Source organism: Triticum urartu, chromosome 3A (genome assembly GCF_056163025.1).
Source record: "Triticum urartu cultivar PI428250 chromosome 3A, HENAU_Tu73, whole genome shotgun sequence".
In the NCBI taxonomy this organism is placed as follows: Eukaryota; Viridiplantae; Streptophyta; class Magnoliopsida; order Poales; family Poaceae; genus Triticum; species Triticum urartu.
Window position 1 is genome coordinate 734,656,858 of NC_141875.1, and position 5,600 is coordinate 734,662,457.

General features: G+C 41.0%; 1 non-coding gene across 1 annotated transcript; it reads right to left on the reverse strand.

The window, feature by feature from the left end:
- Positions 1-832: 832 nt before the first annotated feature.
- On the reverse strand, positions 833-906 carry TRNAR-UCG (transfer RNA arginine (anticodon UCG)). Its single transcript has one exon. It is a non-coding gene; the product is annotated as a tRNA-Arg (tRNA).
- Positions 907-5,600: the final 4,694 nt, after the last annotated feature.

Genomic DNA, 5,600 nt, shown 5'->3' on the forward strand with positions numbered 1-5,600 from the left:
TGCTGAAGGGTGGTGATCTGAAGGAGGCCTTGAGACTGGAGGATTGGCCAGGAAGTAGTGTAAGGACGGCTCTCTATTCGCTGGGACGGCTCTCTGTTTTCCTGCGATGTGAAGTTTCTGAGGCCTTTTTTGGTTCATAGGATAGGATTATTGTAAGAATAGGAATTTTGTAGGAAATAAGATGACATGTATCTCAAATCCTATGAGTAGGAATAGGAAACGAGATGTCATTTGTTTGACACCAAAGGAATTTTTCTATTGAGTCTAGACTCATTTTTATTTTCCTATGAAATGTGGAGGATAGGAACCAATCCTATTAAGAATAAGAATCCATTCCTATGAACCAAAGGGCTCTAAAGGAAAAAATCCTATAAGAATCCTATCCTCTAAATTTCATATGAAATTTCTTCAAACCAAAGGAGGCCTCAAGAATGTTGGTTTAAACCCTGAGGTATGGGTGTTTGTTTGTACCAGAAGTCTGTGAGCTGGTGATCTGTACTGCTTCCGAACATTTTTGTTTGGCTGAGCCGTGTACTCTGAACTTGACAGACAGCGATTCAGCCTAGCCTAATGTTCTGGCAGTTGCTCTTGGTTCTGTTTATAAGTAGTCGTTCGTAATTTTATCTCTTTGAGCCAACCAAACTGTTGAAAGAAAGAAAATGGTACTGTCTTCAGAGCCCGCCTCAGTCTCCGTGTACTCTGAAGAAAAGTTCGTGAGTAATAACTAGATGAAAAAAACAAAAGAGAACTTCAGAGCCCGTCTCAGTCTCCGTGTACTCTGAAGAAAAGTTCGTGAGTAATAACTAGATGAAAAAAAAACAAAAAAGAACAACGACCACAGTGGGAGTCGAACCCACGACCTTCTGATCCGAAGTCAGACGCGCTAATCCACTGCGCTATGCGGTCACGATGACATTTCTACGTCCGTACTGGTTAGGACACGAAAATATTTGAAATCTAATGTGTGTTTTTTTTAGCGATGCCAAAAGAGATATTTGAAACAAGAACGTACTACTGCGGATCACAGTCGCTCAAATAGAGATAAAAGTCAAAATCCAAATTCAGAACGCAAAAAGGGAACGAAAAGTACATTCTGACATGGATGCACGGCTTCGAAGGGGAAGAGTCCAAAGCATACATTTTTGCTTGATATGCAGCATTCGTGGGCCAGGCTAACCCACCGGTTAGCTAACACAATTAACTAGCCTAGGCCGGCGGTTAGGTAGCAGTGTAGTTTCTAGTGGTGTCTTTTGCTCTGTCAATTTGTATATGCATCTAAAAAAAAAGGTGGAAATCATGCGAAGCTACTGCGTACGTACCTCGTGCTGCGGATGGATCGATGGATCAATGGATGGAGCTTTCCGAGCGATGGAGCTGTCTACGTGGTACCAGTGTACTAGTTTAGAGCAAACTAAATTAACCCAGTGTGCAAGTGGTAGTATATTTTTTGGGTATGGACCTACCTACCTTGGCTTGATTTCTCCTGATCCATCCATCTTATCGTATCACTGATCCATCCATCTTATCGTATCAATAAATCATGACACCTCCACCCAAATCCACCAAAAATATCCTAGCTAGATAAATCCCTGTGAAAGGGAAAGAAGTTTGCTTTCCATATATATATATATATTTTGTGGGAAAACATCCAATGTCTTAACCTTCAATCATGGCAATACAACGAACACCATAAATAAATAAGAAAAATTACATCCAGATTCATAGACCACCTAGCGACGACTACAAGCACCGAAGCGAGCCAAAGGCGTGCTACCGTCATCGCCCATCCCTTATCGGAGTCGGACAAAACTTGTTGTAGTTGACAGTCCGGAATTCTTCATGCTAAGGACCTATACGACCAGCGCACCATAACAACAACTGCCACCGATGAAGAGTGGAAAAGATTAAAAGGATCACACATACGGAGATGGACGATGCAGATCCGCCGGAAACACACCTCCACACGCCCACCAACGATACTAGATGCACCACTAGAACTGAGCTAGGCGGGAAGAACCTTATTTCATTATCAGGGAGCCACCGCCGTCTCGCCTTCTTGAGCAGGATACAAACCCTAAAAAATCATAAACACATCTAAACACAGAGCCCTCCCATCAATAGGGGCCGGGATCCATCATGCTCCCATGGCCCTAAAGCCACCGGGGACGAGGCAGACCGGCGCCTGTGGGAGGCGGATAAACCCTATTTTTTTAGGGGAGGAGGCGTCTTGTCCACGTCCGCATGTTGCCAGTTTCCGACCTAGTTTGTTTTTCCATATGATAATGTTGTGCACAATAAGGCTTTGTACATGAAAAACATTTACAAGTTATGTTTTTCATGTGTACCCTGGGATGAGTACATATATAATCCAAAAAATTGACACCCTCCTTTCTTATGATGGAAGATTCTTGCTCATCAAATCAGTCTTCTCTGAACTGCCAACTTTTTCCATGTGTACCCTGGCTCTGCTAGTTCGAGTAATTGATCAAATCAACAAATATGTGTAGAATTTCCTATGAAGAAAGTATGGTGTGGAGGATAAGGGCACTGCTCTGACTGCTTGGTCTAAAGTTTGCAAACCAAAACAACAAGGAGGTCTTCGAATACTAGATATTGTTGTACATAATAAGGCTGTGCTCATGCAAAACATTTACAAGTTCCTAAACAAAGAAGATATCCCCTGGATCAAGCTCATTTGGGAGAAGTACTATCAGAGAAATGCACCTCTGGGCAAACCAGAAGGATCACTTTGATGGAAGGCCCACCTTTCGCTCTGGAATGATTTTAAGGAAGCCAGTGCATGTAAAATCACATCTTGACAATCTGTTCCGATCTGGAAGCATAACTGGGAAGGGGAAGATCTACAACAAAATTTTCCTGAACTGCACTCCTATGCAATTGATGACTCACCTTCCTTGCAGAAATTCAGTGATTCTCATGATTGGACGGAACATTTTCACCTAGCAATGTCCACTGAAACTTTTGAGCAGTTCAACAAGATGAGAGAAATCATCCCAGAGGTGGATCCCAGCAGCAAGGATAAATGGATATGCAATGGTAGAACTAACATATATTCATCCATGCAAATGTACATCATGCTGACGGGAGATGAAGTGGGGCATCCTATTTTCAGCTTAATCTGGAGCAGTTCCAGTAGACTCAAGCATAAGATCTTCTTTTGGTTGGTTGCCCACTACAAAATTAACACAAGAGCTCTTCTAAAGAGCAAAATAATGCATTTGGACAACGGAAAATGCCATCGGAGGCCGAGCTCCAGTGAGCTCGTTTTTATTTTTTATTTTTCTGGAGCATGAAAATTTTCAAATTTATTTTTTGAACACACATGCACATGTATACTATGTATATGCAAAATTTCACAGTATTATACGTTTACATGTGGCCTACAGGAAAAAGACAAATACACATTTTTAATGGGCCTTTTATTTTTGTTATTGGGCCAGAAATTTGTTATTTTTGTACAGCCTATAAATCACAACATTTTTCGACGAAATTTAACACGTTCTTACGGAATACATATAAGTTTTCATGATATTTTTTTCAGATTTTTTTGGAACTTTTAAATATGCTTGATTTTTTCAAAATACCGAGCTCACTGGAGCTCGGCCTCCAAAAATCTGCACTCATTTGGACAACCCTTTTTGTCCTAATTGTAGTCAGATGGCAGAGGAAACCACCATGCACCGGCTCTTGAACTGTAACTTTGCACAAGAATGTTGGAACACTCTGATCCCTAGCAAGAAGAGAGGCGCCTCAGTGTATGAGGAAATCATGTTTGCCACTGAATTACTCCCTAAGTATTTTGCTCCAGAAATTGTCATTTTGGGATGCTGGAATATTTGGACACAGAGAAATGGGAAAAAAAATTCAGAGCTCAACAATAATCCATCCAGGCCCGGAGATTCTATCTTAAACAAGACCTCAAGCTGCTACGATTTAAAGTTCAAGAGAAGCATGTTCAAGAACTCTCACAGTGGATAGACAATAGTATGTAATCCCATCTGGAGGGCCTTTTTCTATATCAGGCATTGGCTAGCCTTTTCCCTTCTGGAGGGCCTTTCTTTATTTTGTTCCTTTTTTCTCACCCCCCCTCCCCCCCCCCCCCCCCCCCCCCCCCCATGTAATATACTTTTTTGATTAATGAAGATTTACTATAGAACAATTGTTCTATGCTTTACGGGTGAAAAAAAAGTGATACATCTTATCTTTGTGGTAGATCGATGTATCTATCTAAAAATGTCCATCGGAGCAGAATCAAAACATCCGTGACTCCCCACAAAATAAGAAATGAAAAAAATTCCAGCACCAGCATAAGTTCGTTCCTCAGCATGCTTTTTTTAAATCAACCTTTTCCATTTTTTTTGTTCCTTCTTTCTTCTTCTTTTTCTCTCGCAATTAGATACTTTTACTCCCTGCAAGAAAAAAAGGAATGCTTTTGAGAATGATGAAAATATTGGAACGAATAATTATAGAAATAAACTCTGACAAACTGTAATTTCAATGAGTTCTTTATTAAACTATTATTATGCACATAAAGGGTCGAATAGAGAGAAATACATAGAACAAAACGCAATGGAACTGGTCAGCGCTGGTGAATGGTAGAAATGTTTATACCGTGCTGTGCTGATCGCTACAGATGCACCCTTTCGAGTAACTAATTAAACACTGGCTCGTAATCAAGAAGCTAGCAAGGTCGGTGGTTAGCAAATATACATTTGAAGCGTAAGTTGTTAATCAAGTGATGTCTTTTGGCTTTTGCTATGTTTGTAGCTAAGTAGGAAACCGTGCGGAAGCTACTCGTGGATGGAGCTTTCTGACAGATGAGTGTTGTTGTTTTCTGTACATTGCCAATCGCTTTGACAGCAGGGTCGTCGTGTAGAGCCCCTCTCAGTGTGCATATACTACTACGTACTCCTATCCAAAGGAGTAGTATATATTTTAGTTTCGGACCTACTTTAGGCTTGATTTTCCTGGTAGACGGATCGATCTTATCGTATCAATCATGACACCTCCACCCAAACCAACGAAAATCAATTAACAAGAAGGAATGAATTCTCTACCGATCTCTCTGATAGGGAATAAGATGTTTTTCTCAATAATATATGCAAAGTTGACGTTGAATCAAGCTTGGTGGCCATGAAATTCCACAAATCCGTCATTTGTTTACTGGTAATGCCTTTGTCGTCAACTTGGAAGAAGAATTTCGTCTTTCACTGCCGTACGTTGATGTGCATGGCTAGCTAATGACGTGTCTCTGCTTTTTCGGCAAAGATTAGGTGTATTTGCTAGTGTGATGAGAAAGAGGATACTATAAGTATAAATAATCCAAAACCAAAAATGTGATACCCAGTGTCATCTTAATCTGTGGTCGATGGATCAGAGCAGCTAGCACGGCTCTCCATTAAACAATGACAAGCAGGACGGCACCACCAGGATATGTTCGATTCTACACTTTCTTCCCCACTCACCTTTGATTTTCCCTTTTGTTTTCTCTCGATATTTTGGTTGCGCTCCTCCCTACGCGTGGCTGAGTGCACCGTCTACGCGTGGTTTCGAAATTCAGACAAGAAAGCAGAGCAAGG